The 17,104-nt window shown below is 42.4% G+C and overlaps 1 non-coding gene across 1 annotated transcript; it reads left to right on the forward strand.

The window, feature by feature from the left end:
- Positions 1 to 15,255: 15,255 nt before the first annotated feature.
- On the forward strand, positions 15,256 to 15,378 carry LOC147434207 (U6atac minor spliceosomal RNA). The gene has a single exon (XR_015185442.1). It is a non-coding gene; the product is annotated as a U6atac minor spliceosomal RNA (small nuclear RNA).
- Positions 15,379 to 17,104: the final 1,726 nt, after the last annotated feature.

Consider the following 17,104-nt stretch of genomic DNA (forward strand, 5'->3'; position numbering starts at 1 on the left):
CCTATGTGGAACTACTAAGGGTTGTCAACACAGATAAGTTTGTCATTGGTAAGGTTTATTGGATCATGTCTAAGGCATTGCGTCAAACCAAAGAATACAACCACTATAGTGCAAGAGAGAGATCACAAATCGTGCATATTGTGGAAAAACGATGGGGTCAAATGCACACCCCATTGCATGGTGCTGCATTTGTCTTGGATCCAAATTTCCAGATGAATAGACAAGCCTCCAACAAAGAGGTGATGAGAGACTTTAGAAACATATGCTCGCAGTTGTTGCCAGGCGACGATGGCATGGATGCATTCCAACAGAGGGTGGATTATGCCAATAGGGAAGGAAATTTCGGAGATCCTTGGGTTCTTAATAACGTTAAAAATATTTCAGGCCCAGTATGGTAAAAAGAATATGGACGAGACGTAGTTGAGTTACAACACATGGCGACCAGGGTGCTTTTGGTCGCAGGATCCAGTGGTAGTTTGAGTGCAATTGGTCTTCTTATGACTTTGTGCACTCAAAGCACAAAAATTTCTTAAGTCCTTCTCATGCTGCAAACTTGTGTACATCTCTTATAACATGCGTCTTCTTCATGCACCCACAAAGATAGACACACGTGCGATCAAAGTACACTTTGGAGTGCTTCAAACTCATGAAACTGTGGCTGAACAGAGATGTAGCAACGATTAGATGGAGTGGGAAGTGGCTACAGAATGTTCAGACAATGAAAATGTTGATGACCTGGTGCTTGTGATAGATGGCGAAATGTAAACATCTTTTCATGATAATGTATCTCACTTTTTCTCACTATAGCTCCCTATTGAGCTACATATCTCACTTTTTTGAATTAGTAGCAACAAAGTCAAGTATTGAAGAGAATTCGCATAAAACAAAAGTATTGAGGACATTGCTTGGCAATCAAATAAAAAGACATTGCTCGACTCTCAACAAAGTCATCAATTAGCAACTCCAAAACAAATTCATTGCCATAAACATAGAGAGAATACAATGCGTCTCGAGAGTATGAGCTTTAGACAATTAGAAAGCTCCAAAATTGAAATCAATCAAAAACGTATCGAACAACGATGTGCATTTTTTTAATATAAATCTAGCGTATCGATCGATAGATTATAATTTATTCAAAAATACCACGTATTTTACGATAATACACGAATAATGACGAGTTATTCGATATAAATTTCATTATTCGATCGAATAAATGCAACGTAGAGCTTTACTCTCATATAGAAAGGGACTTTTGGTTTTAAAATCCATCACCTTGTGCAACCATACTTCCATTGAAACAAGCAAGAGATACTTAGACATTGGGAGCCAAGATCCTACGTAACCTTGGACATTGGCCATTAAAACTAGGTTCACCACCTATCCAAGATTTACTCTTATATATAGAAGGGACTTCTCATTTAAAGCTGGAGGTGCACATGCCCAACCTTACTTCCAGTAAAAGAAGCAAGGGCTACTTGGACATTGAGAAGCAAGGCCCTACAATAGTTAACATTGTACATTCACTAGGTCCACCACTTGTCCAAGCTTTACTCCCATATAGAAAGTGACTTTTGGTTTTGACATACATCACTTGTCCAACCATACTTCCATTGAAAGAAGCAAGAGATACTTGGACATTGAGAACCAAGATCCTACACCACCTTGGACATTGGCAATTAAAACTAGGTCCACCACTTGTCCAAGCTTTAATCTCATATATAAAACATACTTCTGGTTTCAAGCTCAACAACTTGTCCAACCTTGCTTCCATTAAAAGAAGCAAGGGCTACATGGTGATGGGGGCTTTTCACAAGCCAAGCTCCCATACCCCTCTTCTCTCGTCCCCACCCCATGAAAACCCCCTCTTAGGGAGGGAGTGATAAAAGGCATTGGAAAAAGTAAGAAAAAAATAAAGTATGATTATGTAAATATATAAGAAAGGTAAAATAGGCCACCTCATGCCTGCGGGGTAGCCCATCCCCACCTTGCCTCCTTTTTTCTTCAATGTTGCCCCGCCGTGTGTCCCTTTTCCTCTCCTCCACTCAAAAGGTCAACCCCCTCTCTCTTCCCCTTGTCCTTTCTCCTTTCTCTCGCCCCTCAAGCTACCCCACCTCTCACCAATAATGCATTATAACTCACCAATAATGCACCCTAACTCACATGCAACTTACCCTATCTTCCAAAATAGTATACCCCACCCCCTCTTTCTCTCTCCTATCATATCCCATGACCCAAATACCACCCTCTCTCTCTCTAAAGGGCGCCATATCTCTTGTCTTGTAGCTAAATAACCTTCCCCACACTCACACACACTCAGTTTCACTGAAAAAGGTGCCCACAGACCCATCCTCACCCAGTGGTTGCCTGATTTTTCTTGTGTTCACACACATCTGCACACAGATTCACCTCTGAACACACTCCCCTCTCTCCCCTCTTGTAATTACTTTATTCTCCATGTCACCTCTCACTTTTTTTCATCAACCCATCTCTCTCTCTTAGTCTCTCTCTCATGAGACTGCTGTTTTGGCACATATACACACAGCCAGACAAGTGGGGCCCACAGTCACATGGACTATGTAGATAATGATTTCTTCATTTCTAAATTCTAGAATTCCTCCCCCCTCCTCCCCTATATAAAGAGGGGTCACCATCACACTAAATACACACACAACATCACCAAAGAACACACTATGCACTGTGTGTGCCTAGTGCACACACACACACACCCACACCATCACCATCACCGCAATCACCATGCTTGTCTTGAGCATGACCTCTACACCCTTGGCTATGGAAGATGAAGGGCAACTAAATGAAGGATGATGGCCATAACCCTCGTGCGAGTCTTCGCCATCAACTCCCACCTATCCGCCATGTGCTCTACCACTCTCTCCCTTCTCATTCCCCTACCCTATGCTCCCCATTTCATCGCCTTATTCTCTAAATAAAGCTTGAGGTTTTGTGAGTATGTTTTCTTGCAATGTTTTGCCCATGTGAGGTGTGCGGAATCGCCACCTAGTCTTGTGTTTGGAGTGAGCTTGTGTATGTGTGAAGGGTGTGCAGATTCGCCATCCTTTTGTGGTGCCTAAGTACTAAGCCCCTATACCCCCTCCCTCACTCTCTCTCTCTATCTCTCTCTCTCTCTCTCTCTCTCTCTCTCTCTCTCTCTCTCTCACTTGATCTCATTCCCTTTCCTCTTCATCATTACTCCCAAGCATCCATCTCTCTTGGATGAAAACTTTGCTATGGTGGTGTGTTGTTTGCGTCCTAGCTGCTGAAGCTAGGTGGTGCCCCTGTTTGCTTTACCATGACAGGCTCGAGACGCGCCATTTGGTCCCCGGTGTTTTAGAGGCCGTCGGGGTTCGGGGTTCGCTTTGCTCCTGTCATTTGGTGCCCCCACTGAGGATCTTTTCATGAAACCCTTCAGTTTACAAGACTGAAACCCCTAAACTATTGTGAATGGATGAATGGCTAGTAGGATTTGCTAATTGGACGACAGAAGAAGAAGAGCTCCAAGCACAACTAGACGAACTCCTCATCTCCATCGAAGCTCGAGTGCCAAGCGTAACGGTAATCAATTTGCAGTGGGAGAGTCAACCAACACGCCAAACCCAGTGGATATACATAGGCCAAGTGCCAAGAAGAAGAAGGAGAAGGTCGAAACCATGTCCGCAACCTACAACCAACCCACAACAACAAAATGGAAGGAGCTCTACACAATAGAGAATCAACACTATTCTACTTTGAGAATCGGATAACTCAAGTCACCGAGGTAATTATCACAGTCAGTTTTCAAGTCGCACCTGATGCTGCAGCACAGATAACGGAATCATTGGCTCACACTCTCACTAGAGAAACTAGGGATCTACTGAGCTTGTTTCAGGAAAGAACACCACCCTCTCCCACAAGCTTGGACAGTGACTAAGCACCTCTAAGCTTCACATGAATCAGTACAACCTACCTCAAGACAGATCACACATACCAACACGTGTACACTCAATCAAGGTAATACTGGATTTGAAGGCTCACTACCAGCACGTCATTGACACCATGCTAGGTGGGGAGCGATTTTTTGAGGTTCTGGCATCAGATCAACCATTTGTCTTACCTTTGGTACAAGGCAATGTACCGTTTGAAGTTTTAATCTATGTCCTAGTATAAGAGGGTATACACGCCTCCTTGTAAAGAAGAAAAAACTTTTGCAAGTTAAGCAGTGTGTCTTTCTAGCTCTCTCTCAGTAATCATGGCAAGTGTAGCATTTCCAACATTTAAAGGAAAGAAGGGGGAGGATTTGGTAACAGACTTCCTAGATGACTTTGAAGTTGCATGTGTAGTGAGCAACAAAGATACGGATGAATCCCGGGTTAGAATCTTTAAGCATCTCATGAAGCTAGAAGCTAGATCATGGTACAATGCACTTCCACAAGCAACCAAGGATGACTGGGAACCCTTAAAAACCGCTTTTAAGAGGCGCTTTGGGGGAGGTACCACTTCAGAAAAGTTGTGGAACAAGTTGAGAGACTTGAAGCAGGAGGGTCTTTTAGAATATGCCACCTATGAGTCCAAATTTGTGGATTTGTGGGAACGGTGGGTTGAGTCACTGGCAAGGAAGGAAGCCGCACCCGATTTCCTAAAAAAAGATCGGTTCACGCATGGCTTATGGCCTCTTCTCAAGGAGAAGGTGAAAGGTAGATTCCCGACTACGTACGAGTTAGTCGTTGAGATTTCTCGCCTTAAGGACAAGAAGCTACGAATGAAAGCCAAAGAAACCGAGTCAACAGAAGCAAGAACATTGTGTCGACCAGCAACTACGACAACCACCATACCACCACCACTGGCTCTTGGGGTAAGAGATGACCAACAAGATATGTTGGCCCATATTACTGACCAACTGCAGAATTTGTCTATCCACTTAATATAGCAAGGGAGGAGTCAAGAAATAGATCAAGACCCTGGAAGAGCACGACGACAAAACAGGGAGTATCATTGCTACAACTGCGGAGAAGACGGTCACAGTATGTACTACTATCCCAAACCACGACAAAACTATAATAGAGGAGGTAGGAGGAACCAATTGTCACCCCCTAGAGAAAGAACACCCCCACCCCGAGCACCACCCCCACCAACACAAATTCTACGTCCACCCCAGACACCACTACAAGCATCCATCCCACCTCTTCCACCAGCCCCACCACCTGATCGCCCTGTAAACATCATAAGGCTAGAAGAGAAAGGAAAAGCCGTAGTAGTGGATCCACCCAGAGCAAAGGAGAGGGACAAGGGTAAGGAGAAGGTAACCTTTTTAGAACCACTTGAAGCCATGATTGTGAAAAGAGCTAGGAGGGAGAAAGCTACACAATCAAATGATGAGAGAAGCATGAGAGGAGAAACTAGCAAGAGGCCATCCAGGCCACGACGGAAATTGGGCATCACCGACTTCCAGCTAGGGGAAATTTCTAAGCCCTATGATTTAACATTGGATGTGGCAGAGCAAGGACCGAAGATTACATGGCCACAGCTCCTACATCTTGCACCAAAAGTAAGGCGACAATGGTCTAAAATGGTAAGTACAAGAGGCTCCAAAACAAAGGTAGCCGAAGAAATTTCGGGATGCAACATGGATGACATCCTTCCAATTGTCGACGTAAACATAAAAGGTAAGAGGGTTGGAAACACCTACATTGATGGAGGTGCACAAATCTGTGTAATGAGCGAAGCTATGATGCTTCGATTAGGGCTCGAGGTTGACAGGCCTTCTCTATGCAAGGCAAAGATGGAAAACAACGCAAAAGTAAAGTGTGTGGGTGTGGTAAGTGCCGTGAAAATAAAAGCTTTCAACACTGAGGTAGAGGTAGATGTTTTTGTAATGCCTACTAAGGGGGAGGGTTATCCACTAATTTTGGGAAGGCCATGGTTGATGGCCATGAAGGCAAAACAGGACTGGGGTACTGGCCTTCTACGCATGACCGGTAAGAAAGGGGAGACAATCTACTACGACAGGAGGATTGGCAAGTAGAAGCAAATGAATCTAGAAACATCGGCAGATGAAACCACTAGCAAATCTTCGAGTTCTGAGGAGGAGACCACATCCACCGACGAAAGTGACAGTTCCATTGATGTGATGGGTATCATTATGAAGGATCCACAAAGGGTAAGCACAACTAGTGATCCATCACCAAAAGGGAAACCCAATGAAGAGGAGAGAAAATCACCTGGCCTAGGAGGAAGTAGGTTGAAGGGTATGTTGTCTACGGAATTAACACTTGAGGAGAAAGATAGTTTTTTGCAAATGTTGATGGGATTTCCTAACCTGTTCATTGACAACTATGAAAGAATCACAGGCATTGCAGTGGTGGAACATCATATTAAGCTGAAGGAAGGGGTAAAACCAGTTGTGCAAAAGCTACGACGACTGGGGGTCATACAAGAAAAGGCACTCTTGGCCGAGGTAAGGAAACTGCTGGAGGCGGGATTCATCTATCCTGTAGAAAAATCAGAATGGGTATCACCCGTAGTGGTGACGCCTAAAAAGAATGGTAAGTGGAGGGTCTGTGTTGACTACAAACCACTAAATGCAGCTACAAAGAGAGACCACTTTCCTCTCCCTTTCTTGGATGAAATTCTGAATGAAGTAGCGGGTTTTGAATGTTATACCATCTGTGATGGTTATTCATGATACTTTCAAATACGCATAGCCTTGGAAGATCAGCTAAAAACCACTTTTATCACGCCATGGGGTTGTTTTGCATACAGGCTTATGCCATTTGGTCTCACAAATGCACCTGCCACATTCCAAAGATATGTCACATATGTTTTTCAACCGTTCTTTGGAACATCCATAAGAGTGTTCATTGATGATTTTTGTATATATAGCTCCCATATTTCACATTTAGAAAAGGTAAATGAAGGTTTGGCCAGGTTGCAGAGCCTAGGTGGGCAATTAAATGTGGATAAATGTCACATTGGGGAGAGTAAAGTCATTCTACTAGGCCATGAAATTTCAGCAAGAGGTATCAACGCCGATCCAAGTAAGGTGTCCGCACTCATAGCCCTACCTTCACCAACGACCGCACGTCAACTGGTCTCTTTTCTACAGAAGGTGAGGTACTTAAGTAGATTCATACATCTACTATCACAACTCACTCAAAGATCAACTTTCACTTGGGACGAGGAAAGCGAACATCACTACAACAAGGTAAAGGAGGTCTTAGCCACTCTGCCAACTATCTCACCACCTAAGTGGGATGAAAAATTCTATGTCACCTCAAGTGTTGGTGATGACTCATTGGGGGCTGTGCTACTCCAAAAGGATATGACGACATCTTTCATGAGGCCAATCTACTTCTCTAGTCGAATGATGACAGCAGGAGAGAAAGGTTTCACCCATGTGGAACACTTAGTCCTAGCTCTTAGATTTGCAACTACAAAGTTTAGGTCATATTTGCTGCGTAAGCAATTTGTGATTCTAACCACAGATGAAATATTTACCTATGTTGTACAACACATGGATGTGTCTGCTAGAATTACTAAATGGCTAGTTTGTCTGCAAGAGTTTGACTACACGGTACAGGTAGAAAGCACGACAAGGGCAAGTTTGGGGGGACTCATGACCTACCAAGTCTTTGAAGGGAAGGAGAAGCAATCTAAGGAAGGAGAAGTCCGATTACCTCCAGTACCACCGATGGTAGAAGGAGCATACTCTCTCTACTTTGATGGAGCCTACAAGCGAGCGTCCGACAAAGCAGCTACAGGCATAGTGGTCTTTGATGACAAAGGGACAAAGGTATTTTCGTTGGGCCAATTGTTAGATTCTAAAATGGTGTGTCTCACAAGGTGTACAACGCCTTAATGTATTTGGGGATGCTCTACTTCTAGTAAGGCAAGTAAATGGAGCATGGACATGCAAGAATCCTAGTTTAAGGACTCACTTAAGTGGTGTAAAAACCTTGTTGGGTAAGTTTGAAGAAGTTCAAATACACCATATCCCAAGGGCTCAAAACCAAGAAGCAGATGCCCTAGCAAGTGAAAGACTACAGAAAGTGGTGGTTGGAGCAATAAAACTAAAGCTCCCTCTATTTGAAGGAAGTGATGCCTTGCCTGACATCATGCATTTTTTGGAAACAGGGGAATGCCCATTAGATTTAACAAAGGGACAAAAGCAATGGCTAACGCGGAAGGCCACAAGGTATCGACTTATCAATGACGGTTTGTACTGTAAGGGTAAGGACCAAATACTCAGGAAGGTCCCTCTCTCTCAGGAAATCACGGGAGTAATTGCTAGTTGTCACGACAAGGTTTGTGGTGGTCACTTTGCCCTAGACATAACAAGTAGGAAAATCTTGCAAGCAGGCTTCATATGGCCTAGCCTCAACCGTGATGTACACCACTGGTGCAAAACGTGTAAGTTGTGTCAAAAGGCCGGCACTAGGTCACTTATGCCTGAAACACAGACACCTATTCTCTCATATGGCCCATTTGAAAAATGGGGTATCGATGCCATTGGGCCATTACCTAGGGCCAACTTCGGAAAAATCTACATTATCATGGGGGTCGACTACATGACTAGATGGGCAGAGGCTACAACCACCACTAGAATCACAGCGGTAGAGGTAGCTAAATTTATCTACGAGAACATATGCTGTAGGTTTGGCACACCTTTAGAGATTATCTCTGATAGAGGGCCAGGTTTCAGAGCAGACTTGGTAGGAGAATTAATGCAAAAACTGGGCATTACAAGGAGGCACTCTTCACCATATTACCCTCAATGTAATGGCCTAGTTGAAAAGGTAAATGGAATGGTTTCTAAAATTATTACCAAGTAGGTAAACAATCATCCTGGAGACTGGGATAAGTATCTACTACCAGCTTTATGGGCCTACAGAACTTCATTTCGTACATCCTTGGGATTCACACCGTATCATCTAGTATTTGGTAAGGAAGCAATCTTGCCCATTGAAGTGCAACTACAAAGTCTCAGAGTAATGGCAAGCCAGCTTCAATAGCCCAACATGCATTTGAGAGATCACATCATCAACTTGGAAAGACTGCAGCTGGACAGAGAAGAAGCAATAAATTATTATGCAGCACAAGTAGAGCATAGACGGCTTAGCTTTAACGAGCATCTCCGGAAAAAAGAATTGAAGAAAGGAATGTTGGTGCTCCGCTACGACAATCGCTTCGACACGCGCAAGGATAAGAAAGTCCTACTCCGATGGGAAGGTCCTTTCATCGTCAGGAAAAAGTATGCCAATGGAAGCTACCAGCTTATGGAGGCTGATGGAAAACTTCATAAAACCAGGGTAAATGGTTGGCGACTTAAACCTTATTTTCTTCGATTTGACCAGGCTCCACGAATTGACATTCCAGATGAGGACACACCATTAGACGCCACCTTCGACGATAATGATCAAACAGATGAGCTAGAGACATGAATGCCTCTAGCCAAAAGGGGAGGGCTAATGATGGGGGCTTTTCACAAGCCAAGCTCCCATACCCCTCTTCTCTCGTCCCCACCCCATGAAAACCCCCTCTTAGGGAGGGAGTGATAAAAGGCATTGGAAAAAGTAAGAAAAAAATAAAGTATGATTATGTAAATATATAAGAAAGGTAAAATAGGCCACCTCATGCCTGCGGGGTAGCCCATCCCCACCTTGCCTCCTTTTTTCTTCAATGTTGCCCCGCCGTGTGTCCCTTTTCCTCTCCTCCACTCAAAAGGTCAACCCCCTCTCTCTTCCCCTTGTCCTTTCTCCTTTCTCTATCCCGTCAAGCTACCCCACCTCTCACCAATAATACATTATAACTCACCAATAATGCACCCTAACTCACATGCAACTTACCCTATCTTCCAAAATAGTATACCCCACCCCCTCTTTCTCTCTCCTATCATATCCCATGACCCAAATACCCCCCTCTCTCTCTAAAGGGCGCCATATCTCTTGTCTTGTAGCTAAATAACCTTCCCCACACTCACACACACTCAATTTCACTGAAAAAGGTGCCCACAAACCCATCCCCACCCAGTGGTTACCTGATTTTTCTTGTGTTCACACACATTTGCACACAGATTCACCTATGAATACACTCCCCTCTCTCCTCTCTTGTAATTACTTTATTCTCCATGTCACCTCTCACTTTTTTTCATCAACCCATCTCTCTCTCTTAGTCTCTCTCTCATGAGACTACTGTTCTGGCACATATACACACAGCCAGAGAAGTGGGGCCCACAGTCACATGGCCTATGTAGATAATGATTTCTTCTTTTCTAAATTCTAGAATTACTCCCCCCTCCTCCCCTATATAAAGAGGGGTCACCATCACACTAAATACACACACAACATCACCAAAGAACACACTATGCACTGTGTGTGCCTAGTGCACACACACACACCCACACCATCACCATCACCGCAATCACCATGCTTGTCTTGAGCATGACCTCTACACCCTTGTCTATGGAAGATGAAGGGCAACTAAATGAAGGATGATGGCCATAACCCTCGTTCGAGTCTTCGCCATCAACTCCCACCTATCCGCCATGTGCTCTACCACTCTCTCCCTTCTCATTCCCCTACCCTATGCTCCCCATTTCATCGCCTTATTCTCTAAATAAAGCTTGAGGTTTTGTGAGTATGTTTTCTTGCAATCTTTTGCCCATGTGTGGTGTGCGGAATCGCCACCTAGTCTTGTGTTTGGAGTGAGCTTGTGTATGTGTGAAGGGTGTGCGGATTCGCCATCCTTTTGTGGTGCCTAAGTACTAAGCCGCTATACCCCCTCCCTCACTCTCTCTCTCTCTCTCTCTCTCTCTCTCTCTCTCTCTCACTTGATCTCATTCCCTTTCCTCTTCATCATTACTCCCAAGCATCCATCTCTCTTGGATGAAAACTTTGTTATGGTGGTGTGTTGTTTGCGTCCTAGCTGCTGAAGCTAGGTGGTGTCCCTGTTTGCTTTACCATGACAGGCTCGAGGTGCGCCTTTTGGTCCCCGGTGTTTTAGAGGCCATCGGGGTTCAGGGTTTGCTTTGCTCCTGTCAATAAATATTGAGAATCAAGGCCCTACAATAGTTCACATTGTACATTAACTAGGTGCACCACTTGTCCAAACTTTACTCTCATATAGAAAGGGACTTTGAGATCCATCAGTTGTCCAACCATACTTCCATTGAAAGAAGCAATAGATTTGTGGACATTAAGAACCAAGATCCTACACCACCTTGGACATTGTCCATTAAAAATAGGTCCACCACTTGTCCAAGATTTACTCTCATATATAGAAGAGACTTATCATTTCAAACTCCACCACTTGTCAAACCTTACTTCCATTAAAAGAAGCAAGGGCTACTTGGACATTGAGAAGCAAGGCCCTACAATAGGTCACATTGTACATTAAGTAGGTCCATCACTTGTCCACGCTTTACTCTAATATAGAAAGGGACTTTTGGTTTGAGATCCATCACTTGTCCGACCATACTTCCATTGAAAGAAGCAATGGCTACTTGGATATTGAGAAGCAAGGACCTATTATAGTTAACCTTGTACATTAACTAGGTCCACCACTTGTCCAAGCTTTACTCTTATATAGAAAGGGACTTCTGGTTTCAAGCTCCACCACTTGTCCAACCTTACATCCATGAAAAGAAGCAAAGGCTACTTGGACATTGAGAAGAAACGCCCTACAACAGTTCACCTTGTACATTAACTATGTCCACCACTTGTCTAAGATTTACTCTCATATATAAAGGGACTTTTCGTTCTAAGATCCATCACTTGTCCAACCATATTTCCATTGAAAGAACCAAGAGATACTTGTACATTGGGAAGACAGATCCTACACCACCTTGGTCAGTGGCCATTAATACTAGGTCCACCACTTGTCCAAGCTTTACTCGCATATATAAAAGGGACTTTTGGTTTCAAGCTCTAGGTCCACTGGTTCAACCTTCCTTCCATTAAAATAAGCAAGGGCTACTTGGACATTGAGAAGTAAGGCCCTACAATAGTTCAGCTTGTACATTATCTAGGTACAGCAGTTGTCCAAGCTTTACTCTCATATAGAAAGTGACTTTTGGTTTTGAGATCCATAACTTGTCCAACCATACTTCCATTGAAAGAAGCAAGAGATACTTGGACATTGGGAACAAAGATCCTACACCACCTTGGACACTCGAAAGTGAAACTAGGTCCACCACTTGTCCAAGATTTGGTCTCATATATAACAGGGACTCCTAGTTTCAAGCTCCAGGTCCACTTGTCCAACCTTACTTCCATTAAAAGAAGCAAGGGCTACTTGGACATTGAGAAGCAAGGCCCTACAATAGTTCACCTTGTACATTAACTAGGTCCAACACTCTTCGAAGATTTACTCTCATATAGAAAGTAGAGATCCATCACTTGTCCAACCATAGTTCTATTGAAAGAAGAAAAAGATACTAGTACATTGGGAACCAAGATCCTACACTCCCTTGGACACTGGCCATTAAAACTAAGTCCACCACTTGTCCAAGGTTTACTCTCATATATAAAAGGGATTTCTAGTTTCAAGCTCCACCACTTGTCCAACCTTACTTCCATTAAAAGAAGCAATGCCACTTGGACATTGCGAACCAAGTCCCTAAAATAGTTCACCTTGTACATTAACTAGGTCCACCACTTGTCAAATCTTTACTCTCATATAGAAAGGGACTTTTGGTTTTGAGATCCATCACTTGTCCAACCATACTTCCATTGAAAGAAGAAAGAGCTATTTGGACATTGGGAACCAGGATCCTACACCACCATGGACACTGGCCATTAAAACTAGGTCCACCACTTGTCCAAGATTTACTCTCATATATAAAAGGCACTTCTGGTTTTAAGCTCGACCACTTGTCCAACCTTCCTCCATGAAAAGAAGCAAGGGCTACTTGGACATTCAAAAGCAAGGCCCTACAATAGTTCACCTTGTACATTAACTAGGTCCACTACTTTTCTAAGATTTACTCTCATATAGAAAGTGACTTTTGGTTTCGAGATCCATCACTTGTCCAACCATACTTCCATTGAAAGAAGCAAGAGATACTTGGACATTGGGAACCAAGATTCTACACCACCTTGGACACTGGCCATTAAAACTAGGTCCACCACTTGTCCAAGCTTTACTCTCATTTATAAAAGAGACTTTTGGTATCAAGCTCCACCACTTGTCCAACTTTACTTCCATTAAAAGAAGCAAGGGCTACCTGGACATTGAGAACCAAGGCCCTACAATAGTTCACCTTGTACATTAACTAGGTCCACCACTTGTTCAAGGTTTACTCTCATATAGAAAGGGAGTTCTGGTTTTGAGATCCATCACTTGTCCAACCATACTCTTTTAGCTTAATAAAATCAATAAAGACTAAATTAAAGCAAGAGAAATAGTCTTTGCAAGTGTTGTAACTGATAAAAAAGGCTCCAAGATACAGAATGTAATGTCCCTATATATAGGGAGCTCAAAAGGGGGGCTAAATCCTATATCTAGGGGTGATTGTAGAGATATAAAAAAGTGTCCAATAAGAGAGAGAGAGAGAGAGAGGTTGGAAGACTACGGCTAATCGTAGAGTGATTTAGGGAGAGAATTGAGGGTGCTAAAGGTAAAAAGGCCCTAGAGAGAAAAAAACCCTTTAGCTTTATTGAAAGCTTAAAATGAATATTTAAACTAGGACTAAGGTACTCCTAGGCTAGGGCATTAGGCTTGATCTCCAACAAACCATCCTTCAAGTTGATCACCTAGCACAACAACAAAAGCTTTGTGATACACCTACTCAAGGTTCATTCTAAGGATACAACACACTTATAATTGTGTGGTTCTCTTAGATGGATACAACAAGAGATTTCATCTAGCTTTAAGAAGATACTAGGTAGACTAAAAGAAGGTGTTTTGAGACACAAAAAGACTTTTGTCTAACTTGTATAGACCTTTAGAAGGCCCATTCTTCATCTATATGCACAAGGTTGGCCTCATCTAAAGGCAATCTTTTCTTCATTTGCATATTTTGAATCTGACTCTCCGATGTACATTTCTTTTATCCGTTGTTTAAGAAAACATGATTCCTCTGTGTGATTGCCTTTGCCACAAAATGTGCATACAATGCCTTTTTTGGAGTCTTTGAATGATGTGTTCCTTTGAGGTTCCCTTGAGCTGTTTCCTTTGTAGAATGGTCGTTGACTTCTGTTGCCCTCCTTACTTTGAGTAAGGTATGCTCCTTGTATTTCAAGATGTTCATGTTTCTTATGGATTCTTCTTTCTTCTTCTAAGAGAGATCCCTGTACCTCAGCTTAGATATGTGTGGGGAGATTTTTTAGGGTGGTAACAAGGCTATAATACTCATCAAGTGTTGAAATACTTTTGATGAGAATAGTTATTTTGTTATCTTCTTCCACATCTTTGTTGATTCCTGCTAATTGTGACTATAAACTCTTGAATTTGCTTAAGTGTGCTAACATAGTAGTGTCGGTGGCTTTTTTCAATTAAAAAAACGCTATGAAGAGCATGATTTTAGATATCTTGGAAGTAGTACCAAATACCTTTTCAAGTAAAACCCAAGCTTCTCGTGCAGTGATGCAAGAACCAATGTAATGTATAAAGACATCTTGTAAGCCTTCCCCTATAATACCTATAGCTTTTAGATTTCTTTGCTCAAATGTTGTGGAATTTTCTCTAGTTGAAGTCCCTGCAGGTTCTCTTCCTACAATATCCCATAATCCCTTTTTCATAAGTTTGAATTTTATTTGAGTTTGCCATGTGAAGAAGTTTGTGCCATTGAATTTATCCACTGATTTCCATACTACGAGTTGTATTAATAGAGTACTACTCTACCAGTGTCTAAAACTCCCTATACAAAGATAATGATTTACTTAATTGGAAAATGCTTCTTGAACAGAGATTAATTTGGGTTGTTGTGGTTCAACATACCACGTTTTACAGTATGGGCAAAATTTCTTTCTAGCTGTCCTGTAAATTATAGGACCACTTATGTGTGTAGCTTTGGAAGTTAGTTCTTTTTCGTCACGGTTTACTGGTGTTTTTGTTTCATTTGTGATTGTGCTAATTGAAGATGAGTTTTTACTCATTGCCAAAGAAGGTCTTACCTCTTGAATTTATTCAAAGGCAGTGTCTATTCTCTTTTACAAGGGGATTTTTTGCTTTTTTTCGGAATTCAATAATTCCTCAAAAAACTTGAGCCTTTACAACCTTAGGTTATTGTTCAATAAAACCTAAGTCTTATGAGTCAAGGGCTTTGTATTGGATGAAGGAGAACCGGCTAGCATCTTTCTCGAGAAGGTCGAGAGAAACTTTTGGGCTTTCGATCAAAAGCATGTCAAGGCACTCTACCTCGGAAGGATTTTAAGACAAGCAATGTAAAAACCCTATGGGACACGCCTTTTGGAGGGCTTACATTTTTTTTTATAAGTGAAGCTTTATAAATGTTTGCACAACGAAGATGCCGAGAGTGATTAACATTGTTCCTTGCACGTGATAGCTACGAGCCAGTATGTGGCAAGTGGAGTGTCTAAGATTGATCGCCATGCAGTGGATTAGTGATCCATGCCGTGAAAGTCATCAAAATGACTGCAGAAAGTGAGTCGCCATGAGAATGATTTGTAGCCATTTGCGGGCTTAGGAAAGGCTATTGAAGTTCTGTGCATGCAGCATGTGTGTGGGAGACCACGATGGGCTTGATTGAAGATCCCTACGGTGATTCATGGAGAGGGAAGCTCGAATGCTGAGATGCAGAGATGAGCCAGCGCTGCCGTCCAAACCTTATGGGAGTTTGAAGCTTTGTTTTGGAGAAGCAAAGCTAGTTTAATGCTCACAAGGATGCTAATTTTCCATCCCCTACAATTGCTTTAGTTAATTGTATTGCTATAGACTATTGCCATTGACGACAATGTCGAGCAATTGAAGAATTCAAAGCTGACCGCCTTCACTTGATACTTGAGTTGAACTTCGTTGAGGCTATGAGTTATTAAAAACGCCTTAAGGTTCTATAATTTGAAGGATTTTTAGAATAGTTTTTCAGCTCTTCTCTGCGAGGCTTGAAAGGTTACCATGATGAAAGCTCACATACATTCTATCAATCTTTTGTTGAATTAATCTGGCTCTGATACCATATTAGATCAATAGAATCAATAAAGACTGAACTAAAGCAAGAGAACTACTCTTTGCAAGTTTTGTAACTAATAAAAAAGGCTCCAAGATACAAAATGTGATGTCCCTATATATAGGGAGATCAAAAGGGGGGCTAAATCCTATATCTAGGCAGTGATTGTAGAGATATAAAAAAGGTTCCAATAAGAGAGAGAGAGAGAGAGAGAGAGAGAGAGAGAGAGAGAGAGAGAGAGATGCGGGAAGCCTACGGCTAATCTTAGAGTGATTTAGGGAGAGAATTGAGGGTGCTAAAGGTAGAAAGGCCCTAGAGAGCAAAAAACCCTTTAGCCTTACTGAAATCTTAAAATGAAGATTTAAACTAGGACTAAGGTACTCCTAGGCTAGGACATTAGGCTTGATCTCCAACAACTTCCATTGAAAGAAGCAAGAGATACTTGGACATTAGGAACCAAGATCCTACCCCACCTTAGACAGTGGCCATTAAAACTAGGTCCACCACTTTTCCAACCTTTACTCTCATATATAAAAGGGACTTTTGGTTTCAAGCTCCACCACTTGTCCAACCTTACTTCCATTAAGAGAAGCAAGGGCTACTTGCACATTAAGAAGCAAGGCCCTACAATACGTAACCTTGTACATTAACTAGGTCCACCACTTATCCAAGCTTTACTCTCATATAGAAAGGGACTTTTGGTTTTGAGATCCATCACTTGTCAAACCATACTTCCATTGAAAGAAACAAAAGATACTTGGACATTGGGAACCAAGATCCTACACCACCTTGGACACTCGCCATTAAAACTAGGTCCACCACTTGTCCAACCTTACTTCCATTAAAAGAAGCAAGGGCTACATGGACATTGAGAACCAAGGCCCTACAATAGTTCACCTTGTACATTAACTAAGTCCACCACTTGTCCAAACTTTACTCTCATATAGAAAGGGACTTTTGGTTTTGAGGTCCATCACTTATGCAACC

This window comes from Adiantum capillus-veneris, chromosome 19 (assembly GCF_014529385.1).
Source record: "Adiantum capillus-veneris isolate H3 chromosome 19, ASM1452938v2, whole genome shotgun sequence".
NCBI classification, from domain to species: domain Eukaryota; kingdom Viridiplantae; phylum Streptophyta; class Polypodiopsida; order Polypodiales; family Pteridaceae; genus Adiantum; species Adiantum capillus-veneris.